Source organism: Leptosomus discolor, chromosome 7 (genome assembly GCF_034619465.1).
Source record: "Leptosomus discolor isolate bLepDis1 chromosome 7, bLepDis1.hap2, whole genome shotgun sequence".
Taxonomy (NCBI): domain Eukaryota; kingdom Metazoa; phylum Chordata; class Aves; order Leptosomiformes; family Leptosomidae; genus Leptosomus; species Leptosomus discolor.
The window spans coordinates 51,134,869-51,152,002 of NC_141397.1; positions in this window are offsets into that span (position 1 = coordinate 51,134,869).

A 17,134-nucleotide genomic window follows, 5' to 3' on the forward strand; every position below is an offset into this window, starting at 1 on the left:
CAATATCTATCATTCTCAGTCTTTAAGTATATTAATTGCATGGATTTTAAGTACCATTAACATTCAATTCAATATTGTTATTCCAGAAAGCTTCCAGCTAGGATTAGGACCTTTTGGAAACAAAATTTAATTTGCAGGGAAGATAATCATAACATTTTAATCTATCTCAATGTATTAAAAATGAAAGGGAAAAACCAGCTAATATTGTTTTTAAACACTGGAGACCTGGCCCACAGCTTAGAGAAATTAAAATGAATCCCTCCATTGATAGCAGACTGTAGACCAGGCTATAAGTGAATAGGGGCCCCAGTTGGGGTAGTTCACTACTTACTAAACATTTACTGCTGCATGCGAGGTGTGAACTAATGCACCTTTTCATACTCTCACCACCTAATCTGAGGCCCCTAGGAGAGGGAACAGATGCTGAGGTGGAAGCAGAGGGTGAATTGATTGCTTCTTTTAGGATTAGCATTAAAGTGTGTAACATATAACATTTAACCCCCACCCTCACAAAACACCCTCTACTCCTGCACGTTTTGATCAGCCACTAGCAAACTGCACAATGATAGAAAAGAAGGATTTTGCCTTAAGCCAACAGAACATTTATAATCATTTGACTTTGTAGGAACAACATAGATTAATCTTGCTCCTGTTTTTTAATGTGGTAGTTCTTTGCTTTCGAAAGTGCTGCAAGGCAATATTAGGTCGCTTGTGCCAGATACCATGTTTATAATTACATCTCAGTCAATTTATGAAAAAATTTAACATACAAAAATTGTTGCTGGTAAGAGGAAAAGTTTTGAAGGGCAGTTCTGCATATAGTCACTATGAAATTCATGGTACTTTCTCTGAAATTTAGGTTTATAACCGCAGGCTCCAAACAATTTTTTTTCCAATTAATTACTGCTTTCTTCCCTAATCTTCTCCAAAATTTTGGCTGTTGCAATATGTGCAATTTCTTCCCTCAGATTATTTCACAGCATCACAACTAGCTTTAAAACAGCTATCGTTTTCCACTCAGAACTTGGTATGTTTTAGAAGTGAATAAAACAATTTTTTCCTATTTTCAGATCCATTGTAAAGACTAATTAACAGCTGTAAAATACTCCAATATCTTAGATACGGGGAAAGTAAGAGTAGGAAAAGAGTTGTTATCGCTGCTTGTGAATTTCTTCAGTCAGAACAGAGGAGGTGGAAGTCTTCTACCAATTTCCTTCCACCATTCCCTTTTAATAGAAACATTATATGGCATAAAATTTGACAAAAAGAATGACGGTTTTGTTGCTAAGAACTGTGAGATGTATTCCTTGAAACAACTACTTTAAAGAAGAAAGGAAATTTCCACTGAGAATTTAATCTGCCACTTACCGTTGCTGAAATAATGGCTGATAACACAGATCACACTAACTAATCACACTGTTAACATCTCTTTCCATGTTAGTTTACGTGATTTCTATCTGTGAGCTGTTGCTGTATCCACCCTAGTTGTTTATGTTACAGATAAGCCCTTCAGGACACAAGGATTTAGGTGATCAAAAGCTAAAGAAAACCTTTTTGTTAATGTCAGTGGACTCTGGGTAAGTCTGAGCCCCAGACAGTGACAAAATAGGCACCTTGGCCGTCTTAGGCCAGCAGCTACCAAGTCCTCATCTACAAAATTAAAACAGGAAACCTCACAAAGGTAAAGTTTCAGGACTAGTATCATAATCATGTAATCTAGGGATGCAAAACCAACCTCAACAAGTTTGTGTGCAGCTGAACTAGAGCATTTTGATTAACTAATAGAAGTTTAAAACTTTTTTTTTTTAAAGTAAAAACACAACAGTCTGTGAAGACCTTCAGAAGACACATTTCATTCCATGTGTATGTGAGGGGAAGCAAAAAAGCATTGGTAATTATAAGACAGTTATCAACATGAGAGAATACAAGCTGACTGTGTAAATTTTAGCCAGCAAAACAAGCATGTTTAGATTTATCCAAAATGAAAGGAGGGGACTGATTGCAGTAGCATCTGGCTTACGGTTGTCACGTCATAAATGCTCTGGATAAATATCTGCTGACTTGCTCAGGACTTTGCAGTAATCATTACAGAGCGGACTTGCTTAGAAACAAAGTCTAATGTGTTAACTTCGGTCTGCTTTAGAATCTGTTTGTAGCATACATAAGGGATCCAGACATATCGAAAACTAGCTGAATATTGCAACCCATGTTCTCATGCCTACCTGAACGTGGATGACTACCATTACCACAAAGAGAAAACAGATGAGAGGCTTAAAACCAGGAGGAGGCAACTCCTGGACCTATCAAAATTGTTGGTAAATTTTAGGAAACAGAATAGGACACCAGTTGAAGGAATAGTAACACTACTATAGGAGCAATGCTTATATTTCATTCCAAAAACGTGATGACCAACCTCAGCACACACAGAGTACATAAGTCATTGTAACTTTATACAGCTCCTAAATTCAAACCTACAAACATTGGCCAGGGCCTCTCTTCTAAACTGTAAATACAAACCAGAGGTAGTATTGCTGTAGGGAAGAATGATGCTACTGTACAAAGCATTTTTCAACACAAATCATCATTACAGCAAAATCCCCAGGCATTTACAAAGGAATACAATCAGTCTGTGTAAAAGAATATACAATCCAGCTGCCTCTAATAGCAGGATCTGGGCTTGACGGCAAGTTGTACTTCCTACATTCCTACATCCCAAGACCTCAGTCACTCAGTTACCACCACACAGGTAGAGTACAAGCTGCCTAAAAAGGTTGATAGAAAATGTATTTTTCTACCACCTACCTATTGCATTCTCAGGACTCCAGGCAAGTTACCGGTCCTTTTCCTGACATCTCTGTCTTTCAAGCACACATCAGTTTGCTACCTATCCTAGAAAACTGGTTTTGCCATTCCTTCTTGGGCTACCTTTTGTAAACACAACTGAAAGTTATTTACTTAACCACTAGCTACATTTAAAGTTTCCGGGCACATATTGGTTCTAATGCAATTACTTGTGAAAAAACACCACAGTAGTGACCACAAAACATCTCATTCATTTCCACATTTCTTATCTGGATCACCACACTCATTTTTCTCCAAGTGTTTGTGCACCATCTGAACGCTTTTCTTGTACCGATTGTATTGAAGGAAGAGTTTTATTACAATTCTGCAGGTCAGCCCCAACTCTTAATGACTGTAACCCTTGCTGAGGGAGTGGTTTTCCACACACACTATGAGCAGTGTCAAACCTTTTTGAAGTCAGATACATGTTTACATTTCCTCCAGCCACCTACATTTTTAATTTAAAAAAAAAAAAAAATCATTTATTCCCCCAATCTAGAATTGGCACTTCATATGTTACCTCTTATAAAGTTTGTTTCTTTTCAGTTGCTTGACCTCTTAGTCATTGCTTCTCTCTGTCACCCAAGTTTTGCAGCCATAGCTCATCATCCAGCTGGAGCTCAGCCCATTCAAGCCCTTCCTGAGTTGGACAATTTAACCCTGAAGAGGTCCTTCCATTTTTCTGCAGCTGACAACAGTTACATTCTTTAATGAATCACAGTTATGACTGATTTCTACTTCCTTTTATTTTTACTATCAGAATAGGCCTTCACCAAGTTCCTATCTTGTTTTCTTTCCCATCTATTTTCTCCTAAACTGAGGCACCTGGGTGCACCCTTGTGAGCTTACCATAATTTAGCCCCCTTTCCCATCTCCCCATGGTTACATCAGCTACTTCCTTGGGGTCCTATTATTTCCATTCCTTCTTTCACAAAATAACATGAACCAGTTTGCTCTCCTACATTTTAAGCATTCAGAGCACACTGAGTTATCACTTTCAAAAGAAAGCCATCTCATCCAGCTATTCAACCAGCTAGGACTCTCCCTGCAGTGTGACAAGGCTCACCATACCACATGTACGCTCTTGTCCTGGCTAACTAATGGCAGAGTTTGAGCCTTTAGCTCCCCTAGATGAGAGCTGCAGTAGTCAGATTCAAACATCAGAGAAGTCATACCTGTGACTCTTAAAAACTGTTACACTTTTGTTTGTCTGCTTACATAGTTGTGGGGTTGGAATTGTGAGCCTGTGCTCTCCAGGCGCATGGTGCTGACTCCTTCTAGGTATCTTCCAAACCCTTCCTGTAACCTTTTATGCATTTCAAACACTTTTGTTCCTCAGTTGCCATTTCGGTGTCCTCTCATTATATTTGAGCAGAACTGGTTTATTCCTCTGGATTTGTAAACAATTTTTCATCTTGTGAAAAGCTTCAAACAAAAGCTGCCATGTGAATTGCCTTTTGGATGTGATAGTTGAGCTATCTCAGTTCTTTGTTAACCCATTGGGTTAATGTGTAGCTCTAGGATGATATAACTCTAATACAAATAGTTGCCAGCAAACTGGTAAGCTGAGGTACATTAAAAAAACAAACAAACAAACCAACCCTACAGGAACCTTCCACAGTCTCCATAAAGCAGCATGTAAAATGGACAAAAATGAACAAAAAAAATCAGTGAGCTCCAGTCAGTAACTACAGGCACCCCGGAGACAACACAGACTAGGATGAATACATAAGTAGTGGTTCATACCTTTTTTTTTTTCCATGAAGCCATGCCATAACAAAAAGGAACATGGAGTATTCATGTTCATATAATGTTTGCATTTAAAGACATGAGAATTACACATTGATAAAATTTAGGTGTCTGAACAGGCAGGTATTCTTTCTAGAAATGTTTAGGTTTTCCGATGAGTTCTTTTTCCATTTATATTTTATTCTTGACCAATTTCACCACTTTTTTAATAAAACAACATTTTAAATAAAATCCTGTTGCTATTTGTTTCTGCCAATTTTTTTCTGCTAAATCCAGTTTTGCCTGTAGCAACATTTCAATTCTGACTTAAAACTTTCACTAGTAAGGCAAATTATATCTCATAATATCACTTTCACTTAACCTAAACAGCATTAAGAGCTTCCCTCAAAGCAGACAGGTTTCTTCTAAGCTGTATTTTAGGTGATAAAGGAATATAAAAAAACCCAAACCAAACCAAAACACAAAAAACAACAACAAAACAAAACAAAAAACTCCACACAAACAAAAAAAAACCCGAAAGCAAGCAAACAAAAAACCCAAAATGAAACAAAAAACAATTTACTGATCAGAAAATATTCTATATCATTCAAATGCATTTGCAAGCACTGGCTATTTTAACAAAAGTCTCCCAAGAAAGGCTCAAAATGAATCTTGGAGATACTGGACATAGAATATTCTCAGCATTACTGAGATTTCAGCAAAGTCAAATAGAAAAGTGGCCAAAGAGAGAAAAAAAAAAAATAATAATTTCTGATTTACAGAGCCTCCTAATCAGGACTGTCTGTTCTGTCTCTGTGAGTAAAAAAGGCGTCCTAAACTCTTACAATGAGTTTCTTTTATCAATATCCTACTGCACTTAGCTGAATTAATTTTTACTGTGAGTTTCTCTACTACCACTAAGCTATAGACACATACCACTAAAAACAGGAAGAAACATGCTAAATATGACTTCAGTCCTCATTTTTCTCACATTATCTCTATGGTCTGTCTATAGCAGAGAGACGTTGCCACTCAGCTGAAACAATCCAAGCCATTTTCATTTAATACATCTCGGGGCAATCCAAAGACACCTAACACTGGTATTCAGTACCAATTTTCAACCTGATCAGCCCTGTATCAGGTTTTGGGATTCATCTACTCTCTTTTCTCAGAAATAATACAGAAGGAAATGGTGAGCACTGCAAAAGCTTGTGTTAGATCCACAGACCTCAATGCTGCTTTAAGATACCGTGGTGCTGTAAGAATAAAATAAAAGAAAAACAAGAGTCTTTTTAAAATTGAGAATGCATGGAAGCAGGCAAAATATCTGCTTGTGAATTGATGCTCTTCTTTCTCTTTCATTTCCTTATTATTGCAGGCTTTTCTACAATGCTAATGCTCTTTTGAAATAGCTCTTAAAAACAAACCCTATACTTTTACACTCTTCAGAGTACACAAGCAGGAGAGATCCCAAAATAATGTGCAGAGGCAGACAAATCCTGTAAGACCTCCTTCAGTCAAAAAGGATCAGAGGTGCTAAAGCAGCAAAATCATAAGAAAAAGCAGACAAACACGGTTAACAGAAGAGGAAAAGGCAACAAAAGAAATGGGACATGATCACTAAAAGGTTGAATATCCTTTAGAAAAGACAAAGCAGTTCAGCTGGTTGCAGAAGGCCTCCTATCAAGATGCCATGGATGAAAGTATGAGGAATGCACACCCAGGTCCTGCTTTGCCTCAGACCAGCCTGCTCACAAGCAACATTGTCCTAATGTCCAGAGGCTGACCTCTATGACACTTCAGTTTCTGAGATAACCTACAACCAGCACTGACCATTTCTGTTTCATCCCTGCTTCGGATACAGCATAAAGAACACAGGAGCAATGTGGCAAGTTTCTTTTCCCAGCTATGAAAATCTCTCCTTGGGTGCTATTGGTAGCCTGGTATAGAAGAGCAGACTCACAACCTAAATTGCAACACAACTGACATAGTCTGGCCTGAGATTTTCATAGTTTGAAACCCGTTGTACACATACTATTCGGTGAGGCAACAAATGTTCCTCCTCCCATCTCTGTGACTTTCTCAAATTCTGGATTTTCGTAAGTGTCAAAGCTTGCAATGAAAGTGAGACCTGCCAGATGAGTCAGATAGCTCTTGTCCTGCCAGCTTCTCCACATGCAATTCTGGAAAGTTCACTACAGCTGTAACTTCTACGTAAGTAAAAGCCTGTCTTCCTAGTACCACGTTCTTCCACTTCACTCCAAATTAGAATTACCGTTTTGCTTGAACAAGCCTATAGAAATAAATACGAAAACTAGAAAATAAAATAGAGTTCTGTGAGAGAAAGAATGGCATGTTTTGGCTCTAAAAAAAAATCAGAATACAGTATACTGTGCTGATTTCACGTTGCTCAGATACAAGGCAAATTACCAAGAATGTTGCTGATTCTGTGAATTGATAAAGAGTTATTATATCACATAGCTACACTTTCCTGTATGTATTCTCTTTTTTTGCCTTAATGTAATTAAATCAGAACAGACATTGTTTCCAGTCAACTTTCCCTAATGTTGAAGAAAATCTTTTGTAGTTATAACCCTGTGCTCAAAGCTAAAAACCCAAATACTGCAAACGAAATAATAGTTGTTGAAAAACAGAGAATATTGATGCCTATAAATAGTTTATTGAAATATGAAAAAAGGCATGTACCTGGCACTTCCAAACAGATGTTTATAAGGTAGCATCAATTCACTAAGATTTGTACATGCTTATGTTTTAGAGTTACATGCCACAACAGCAAGGTGGTAACCAATTGTTCAAAGCACTCCACATTCCTTCAGTGGTACAACACTGTTCCAGCTGGGCTGTGTGAGCTCTTCCTTCAGGAAACAGGTATCCAAATCCTTACAATTTGGTCAAAAAACCACACTCTGGGCTGAATATAAACTGGGAATGGCAGAAACACATTCTGTTTCGCAAACTCTTCTGAAAAAATGGCCTTAATGATTAAATGTATTCATAAATACAGCCTCACTCCCTGATTACCTGTAGGAAGCACATTATTTCATCCACTACATTTCTAAAAGGATGTATATGTCTTTGTGCTAGTATTTTGATTTTAGCAAAATTTCAACATGTTGACATCACCCATTAGATGATTCCAACATCTAATGATTGCTGACTGCATAGCACAAAGTGATCCTGACCCTTTATATATGTTACAGAGGAGAAAATTAAGAACATCAGTCATTATGACCAGAATTGTCCTCCTAAGTCTAGTAGTCCAGGCTTCTACTATAAAGCGCAACCACATCAAAAACATAGATCTGTACTTTGGAGAAAAAAAAAATTGAATTACAATAATGACACACAGCATGCTTTCTTACATATGCTTATGCAAATGTACAGAGAACAAAGGTAAGCATATATATGTTTATATGTCTATACATTTTTATGTTTCTTTGTACGTACACTAAGACAGGCCTTGGGAAACTGTCATTCACCTTCTGTAATTCATATTTTCTAAAGATCAAAACATTCTAAATGCTGCTGCTCTTCAGTGTTAAAAATCTAACAATACAAACCTATTCAATCAAAACACTTTAAAGAAAAAAATCCTGATAACCATGATGTGATCCTCTGGTGGTTTGTTGTTCTCATCCTCGTATTTACTCAGTTCAGTGTTTATAAGCTAAGCCAGCCCATTGCAATAAACCAAACATCACAGTAAACAAGCTAAAGTCATCTAAATTATGAACAAACTAACATGGTCTTACCATCCATTAAGGTTGCCTAGGAACTACTTTTACTTTTTAGAAAAACAGTCAATCTCACGATAAACAACCCAGCCCCCAAAACGTGCAGTGAACAGATAACGTCTGAAAGCTAGGAAACCAGAGTGTCAAAGGCACACCCTGGCCTGGCCAGGCTGTCTGAGAACACTGAGACAGTGACTTATAAATAGGGATGACAGTGTGCTCTGGCCAAGATTGAAATTAAGAAAGCAGCCACCTAAATTAGATTTTTATATCGTATGTAATCATATACGGAAATGTTCCAATTCTTTGACCATTAACAATCAAAATTAGCATAAAAAAGTGGGTCTTCTAGCCATTCATTAACTGTGAAAGAAAATGGCTCCAAGGGGGTGGTTATCAGCCTCGCCCCCCCATCTCTGCCCCAGCAGTGCTCCCCCATGTTTTTTATGCAGTGCCACAATGTTTCTCTAGGCCCTCCACCCTCTGTGACATGTAGTGAAGGGGCACAGAGGAAAAAGTGCAGTGGAAATGTCTTTTACCCCATTCACAGCCCTGCAACACAGAGCTCTTGCAGATAAGAGAGGGGAGCTCTTGCAACACGGGCAGGTACAGGAGCTGGAGGCTCCTGCCACAGCCTGTTCACCAGGTGCTCTTTCAAAATCACAATGGAGGGACTTCAAAATGCATGCTGAATATATGAATCTGTGAATTTCTGCTGGATTTTATGCTTTGAAATTTGGACCAAAACCAGAGTTCTGGCTCCGATGCAAACACTTCAAACTCATGAAGTGTTTGAAAAATGCAAGCTGATCTAGATTCACAGTTTTTGGAAAAATAAATTTGTAAACACCAATGCAACATACTGAGAAGATGGCTTTTGCATTGCAAAAGGTGATACAGCAAGGATACTTGTTATGCTATTCACAGGAGTCAGGAACATGTAAAGGACCTTCCAAAAAGATGTTGTTGATCCAAGGTGATTGTTCACAGTTCATACTTTTATGCTACAGTCATACCCTATTTAAACAAATCAAATATTTCACATGCACTGAAACACTAAAAGAGAAATTCTCATTAGTGATCTTCATAGAACGATAGAATCACTCTGATCAGGTTAAGTTGCTTCAGTGAAGGAATGATGTGTTTTTAAAGGTAAAAATATTCCTTAGTTTTCATACTGTCCTAAATAACACAGCATACTATTGTGTATCACACTTACCACAACATGTACAAGATTTTATACTATCACCCTTCTAATCAATACAATCATTCTAGGCCAGTCTTTTGCAAAGTTTTTCCTTCACAAGAAAGGCCAACTATTTGATCTAGTTCAGGACAAACACACATTTTGAAATATGGAGAATTCCTGCAAAATGGTAGCTCACATTTCCTACCTATTTATACATGTTCACATCGGGTATTAATTGCCTCCATTTTTGTTCTGCCAGAACATTATACTTAGTCCATATACAGGTGTAAGCAGTGACATAAGGCAATGAAGAGTCAAGCTCTTTGGTTCTCTAGCTCATACACACCTTTTCAGTAGCATACTGGGTGCTTGGATTAGATTTTGATTGAAGTGACAGATTTGCAAGGAAGGGTTACTTCTACAGTAGATCAGGTACCACTCCATACTTGGAAACTTGATGAGTGCTGGAATTTAGCTGCTTTTTATTTTACTTTATAAAATGTTTGCTCTTATTTATAATAACTTGATTAGAAAGTGCTGATTCTCAGACCATAGTGGTTTGCAGATAGCACTGCTCTGGGGCTGACACAGTAGGGGGTTTGAATTTTCAGTCTGCCATAAGCTTCCTGAGGATCTCCAGCAAGTTACTGAGTGATTAAGTGGCCTGATTCCCCTGTGAGAGGATGATAATAGTACTTCTGCCCTGTTCATTTTCGTCCCACAGGAATTGGGCAGAGTTAGGTTGATGACCAATATGTGCCTGGAACAATTGCACGTTCAGCCACAACTACAATAATTATTATCCTCACTCTTAACTGCTCTGATGAGGAGGGAAAAAAAAAGATGGTTTTGTATAGAGAAGCAAAAGAAGCTGCTTAATACCTCTGGGTTAAAAATACCATCTTTTACTCTCCTGTTGGTTTCATTTCTTTCTCAGAAACAGCAAAACCCCCTTCTAACTAGAAAATAGTGTTTTCTCCAAGCAACCTGCATAGAGAGGAAATTCCATCTTTTTGTCCTTCTGTTTAGCTTCAAGAACATAATAAATAATGTTAAGAGGGTCTTATAGCTGCAATTCTTGGTAAATTTACAGAATTCCAGAATCTGCGTCTTTCCACAGTTAGGCTGGAGAAAAGAGTTTTTCACACAGTAATCATCACTGATAACACTACACACTCTTCATTAAATTTTAATCATAATGATTAGGTTCAACAAGAAGTAGAGGCCAGCTCAAATACCAATTTTTTTTCCTCTTGTTCCAAAGTACAAATGTGTTTTTATGATTACATACTGTATTTAAGTTTACCACAATGGGAAGTCTTTTTTGTTGTTTTGACAACAGACATTTTAAAAATCACTAATTACACATTAGTCCAAACCGATTTTTTGGAGACGATTAAGCAATGTAAACAACATCTTGCTTTACCATAACCACAGCCTTTTCCAGAAACTGATAATTTTATGATCAGTTAAAAATTAAATGGGATAGTTCTATGACCTACAAGAGCTTTAAATGATTAACGTGTCAACAGAAGGTGACCAAACCATCCTATTCTACTGCACAATAAAAACCACATACACAGTAGTCACAAATGTTGCAACTTAGATTTCTCTATTGCAATATTTAATGATCCTTTCAAATTTTAACTCAGTTCTAGCCTGAACATAATTTTTACACAAAGTTTGCTTTAGATGAGATTAATTTACTCAAAGGAAGGGTAAATGAAGGGCTACAATGTGTTCCCCCACTAACAGTACTCAATTCAGTTCACACGTAGCATCACATATTGAGAATAAATCACACAGCCTCTCCAAACATACTTCACCACCACCATCACTGCTTCCAGCTCTAAGGAATTTAAACATAATTCCTTTTACAGGAACACACTCAAATTCTGCCTTTGTATCACCTGAAACATAAATGATGCCACTAGCATGGCATTGTGTGGAGATCAGAGCTGAATCTGGAACAGACACAACAGTTAGTGATAGAAATGGGAGCCAAGCTTCACAGACTTTTGGATCATGATCACATTCAGTGTTCACTGTCTTGTGCTGAATTTTGTAAAAATATTCTTTTGAACAGCATGATCTGTGTAGTATTTTATTTAACAGTATGTAACATTTTAGAAAACACATTTAAAATACAATGTTTTGCTGACAGTTCCCAGAAAGAACATGGTCACGACCACGCAGAATGGGTGTACACCCTCAGGTCAGATATAAAACCAAGCTAAATGATATATATGCCTGTGAGGAAACACTACTAAAAAGTAAAGCCTACAAGTCTGAGGGAAAAAGGCTGATTTCCAAAAGCATAGCAACATGTTTGATAAATAAAGGACCCCAAATACTTGCCTCCTCACAAATGGCATACTTTTACTCCAGCCTGACATTTCTTAGAGGAACTGAAAAGATGGCTCTTCTTGGCTCTCCCTGCTCCAGTCAGGTGAAAGGCAGCATGAGCAGAATAAAAGGTTCCTTATCAAGAGCGCTCTTTATTCGTTTAAACAAACACCAGATTTTTGGCATGAACAAGAAAGACAAATGAGGAGGGTAAAGAAAAGGAAGGATACACAGGAAGGAAATACATCAGGCAGTTAAAAAAATCCCCATTCCTGTCTGCTTTAATATTAAACTAAACAATAAGTCCAGCAAACCAGGATCTACTTTACATCCAGTTTGGACACAGGTATTTTGCCCACAAAGGAAGACAGGTATCTGCTTTTTGGAACTGACAGTCCTGACTTCTCAGCACCTGGGCTTGTCTGGCTCAGGTCTTGCTTCCCAGCAGCACAGCACCTGGTACTTGCTGCCACTGTGGAGGATCCCTGCCTCAAAAAGAGGCTGGTTTCTGTCACCTGCTTCCCAGGACAGCAAGAAAATGACATGGCTCTGTTACCTCTGCTTCCTACAGATCCTCTCACTCCCCTAGGAGCCCCAATAACATCTATAGGGGGTACTCAAAGTTTGCACCAAGGCAGCTGCTGGCCTCCTTCTGCTGCGGAAAGAGCTCTGGGAGAAGGGTCAGGGTTCTGCATTAATCTGGTGACCTGACAGTTCCATCAAGCATGGATTTACTCTAGGAATAAAGACAACCCTAAGTGTCCATCCCTCCTTTGCCCGTATAACCCTCTAATACTACCTCTCCATTAGTAACGGCGGCTGCCGATTCAGGGCTGGATGCATTGCACTTCACTATATACCTGTAGGTCTGGTACAGTCTCACTGCAATCCAGGTGCAGAAGGCAGCCAGCCTGCTCTTGCTGCCCACCTGCACAGCAACCCCTGCACTCCCAGCCCATTACATGTGTTACATCTGCCACTGAATTCAACAGTTCAAACGGCCAAAGCAGTCGCTGTTGCCGTTAAACTAATGATCTAGCAAAACCTAATATAGATATAAAAACAAGTACATAATTGTCCCATTTTATAAACTTTAGAAAATGGGGATGTCACACAATTCTCATTCAGTTCAGCTTCCTAAATTCACAGTGGAAGTCAAACATAAAAATCTACTATTTATCTATCAAAATAAAACCAGTTAAGATGTTGAGAAATTGCCAAGATTTGAAACATCAGCCTCCTTAGAGCCTTCATATTTTCCAGCCTCCCCTTTTGCTGTATGCTATGATGATTATAAGGGATACAATTAAAGCATACAAGCTGAGGAAGAGTAGAAGTTAAAGCATATAGCTTCCTGGAAAGAGATTAACTGTCTTAATTATTCAAGGACCTCATCAGAAAAAAAATAATAATGTAAATTTCCATAGCTCTGGAGAGTCAGGCCTTGTGGATATCACACCACTGCTGCTCAAGAGTCTGCAAATGGCCTCCCTCACTTGTCGCAAAAGACATTTCTCCCTCTCCAATTCTCTCCTCCCACATACACAAATGCATATTACTCTTATTAGAGTCTGCTAGCCTTAGCAAAACTTTATGGTCTCCAATGGTCTCACATATAGCACAGATGACAACAGTAATATACATTCCTATTCCTACAGGACAAGCTACTAACATTATTCCTACAGCTGAGTAAGTTTGTGATCAAGAGGAGGACAGTGAGAATTGCAATGTGTACCATCTTTTCAAAATTTTCTTTCCTTAACATTTTCCAGTAACTTTCAGTTGTAGTAGATATGAGCAAAGGGAACACACTCTGAAAACACAGTACATTGACAAAAGAGGATAAAAAATTCTAAATAATAAATGCATTGACTTGGGATTGATTCTTGGTCCCTTTTCTCAGAAGAGATTTAGATATGTAAACAGGATATGACTGAAATACTCATTAGAGCAGAAAGAGAGTCTTTTGACAAGAAGTGTTCCTAAAAAAAGCATTTGTAATTTTTCTTATCTTCAGGCAAATCATCAGCATACTCAAATCAGTTTGCCACCAGGACATGTACAGGTTTCCAGTATAGGCAAAGACCTACCTCTGAATTACTCATTTTCTTCTAAGCAAATGCACAACTATATTCTATGTGTAAAAGTCAAATCTATTTCCTGAAAGAAGCAACAGTGTGAAAATGTATCAGAAATGCATACAAAAGAATACAATGAAAAGGAAAAGCTGGAGCACAGGAGGTTCCACGTTAACATAAGGAAAAAATTTTTCACTGTAAGGGTGACAGAGCACTGGAACAGGCTGCCCAGAGAGGTTGTGGAGTCTCCTTCTCTGGAGACATTCAAAACCCGCCTGGGCATGCTCCTGTGTGATCTACTCTAGGTGGTCCTGCTCTGGCAGGGGGGTTGGACTCCGTGATCTCTCGTGGTCCCTTCTAACCCCTAGCATTCTGTGATTCTGTGAAAAGGGGAAACATAACACCCAGAGAACTACAGGCCAGTCAGTTTCATCTCTGTCCCCAGCAAGATCATGGAGTGGAGCCTCCTCGAAACTGTGCTAGGGCATGTGAAAAACAAGGAGGTGATTGATGACAGCCAACATGGCTTCATCAAGGGCAAATCATGCCAGACAAATTTGGTGGGTTTCTACAATGGGGTTACAGCACTGGTGGATAAGGGAAGAGCAACTGACATCATCTACCTGGACTTGTGCAAAGTGTTCAACACTGTCCCACACAACATCCTTGCCTCTAAACTGGAGAGACATGGATTTGATGGATGGATCAGGAATTTGCTGGATGGTCACACTCAAAGAGTTGTGGTCAAGGGCTCAATATCCGAGTGGAGACCAATGACAAGCGGTGTTCCTCAAGGGTTGGTATTGGGACCGGTGCCATTTAACATCTTTGTTGGTGACATGGACAGTGGCATCGAGTGCACCCTCAGCAAGTTTGCCGACGACACCAAGCTGTGTGGTGTGGCCGACATGCTGGAGGGAAAGGATGCCATCCAGAGGGACCTTGACAGGCTGGAGAGGTGGGCCCATGTGAACCTCATGGAGTTCAACAAGTCCAAGTGCAAGGTCCTGCACCTGGGTTGAGACAACCCCAAGCACAGATACAGGCTGGGTGATGAGTGAATTGAGAGCAGCCCTGCAGAGAAGGACTTGGTGGTGCTGGTGGATGAAAAACTGAACATGACCCAGCAATGTGTGCTCGCAGCCCAGAAAGCCAATCGCATCCTGGGCTGCATCAAGAGCAGGGTGGCCAGCAGGTCGAGGGAGGGGATTCTGCCCCTCTACTCTGCTCTGGTGAGACCCCATCTGCAGTGCTATGTCCAGCTCTAGAGCCCCCAGCATAAGACAGACATGGACCTGCTCGAGTGGGTTCAGAGGAGGGTCACAAAGATGATCGAGGGCTGGAGCACCTCCCCTGTGAGGACAGGCTGAGAGAGTTGGGGTTGTTCAGCCTGGAGAAGAGAAGGCTCCAGGGAGACCTTCTAGTGGCCTTCCAGTACCTAAAGGGGGCCTACAGGAAAGGTGGGGAGGGATACTTTATCAGGGAGGGCTGGGATAGGATGGGGGGTAACAGTTTCAAACTGAAAGAGCAGAGATTTAGACTAGATATGAGGAAGAAATTCTTTCCTGTGAGGGTGGTGAGACACTGGAACAGGTTGCCCAGAGAAGTTGTGTATGCCCCTCCCTGGCAGTGTTCAAGGCCAGGCTGGATGGGGCTTTGAGCAACCTGGTCTAGAAGAAGGTGTCCCTGCCATGGCAGCGGGGTTGGACTATATAATCTTTAAGGTCCCTTTCAACCCAAACCTTTCTATGATTTGTTCTATGATCTATGAATAGAAGCAGCATGCTACAAATCTCACAGCCTGCAGTGCTTTCCTCAAGCCTGGCTCTTGATGCCCAGATGCATGGGGATCTACGAAAGAACATCATCTTTCAACAAAGAAAAGAATTTTCTACTTCTCACTCTTGCAAATCAAAAAATCTTGAAAATGTGAAAAAAAAAAACAGCTAAAAGGTTCAGATGTGAGTCATTCCAAACATACTATTTATTAAAAATCAGAAGGTTTTAAAGGCAATATGATTTTGAGGTCCTGATGAAATTTGTTTTAAACTATTTATTCTCAATATAGCAGCAGTAATTTTAATAAATATTGCTATTAGAAGAGCTATCTATTTGATTTGATAGCAAACAAAATGCCAAGTCCAGTCACCTTCTTAATGACAGCTGTTTGCTCTAACACAAGCAGTAGAATGAAACCTGCTCCCTGAAGCCCTTTCTGCATTACAGACACCTCAATCAATTCTGGTGAGAAGAAGCCTCTTTATTTACAGCAGTTCAATGAAAACAGAATTCTAGTCATCAAGTCTATTATTCACTGGATCTTCCTGTAAATCACAATTCTATAGCAAGGGCATGTTTCAGTGCTCACCATGTTACAATTTTGTTACTGGGATTCCAGACACAAAACTGCTAGTAATGAGGAGATTTTCCCAAAATTACATGAAATTACGTCTTCTCTCTCGTGTATATCCACCAGAGATGGACTGAACTCAACAGAAAGATGCAGACACAAGTTCAATTTTACATGTATCTTCAAAAAAAAGAATCCAATTTTAAAAGTTGGGGTTCTTTTTTTTTTTCATTTTATTCTGATTAAAAAAACCCAAACAGTTATGATCTACTTTTCCCATCCCTTTCCTGAAGAGAAGGGATGACGGAAGGTAATAAAGGGAACAACTGATCCCAGGCAGTGATTCACACATCCAGAGGTATTTTATGACTCTAAGTAGGCAGTATTTGGTGCCAGTGTTGGAGTTTGGCTTCAGTTCCTTCAGCTCAGCTCTAGGAGGTCTGAAAGACCACTAGAGGACAAATCACTGCAAGCATCACCTCATGGAAGTCTCCTCCCCATCAGCTCCATCCATCAAGTTTTACCATAGAACAGACTGAGGCAGAATTGTGCAATAACTGCCAAATACATTGATACTCAGTAGAGTTCTGTAATCAGCCACACATGTACAAAGAACTGTTTGGAAAGAATAAATGTGTGCCATATGTCAAGAGCCCCATGTAATACAACCAAAAACATATATGGGAATAAAAGAGCACACTGCTGTAGCTGGCTTCAGGGACAGTAGAAGCCTGAATAGTACTTCCTGGCAAGTGGCTTCCAGTCTCTGTCGTGATAAATCTGTGAACATGCACATAGTTCATCATTAGAAGATATCTCAGTATGATTTCTTCAGAGAGGAAGCCAA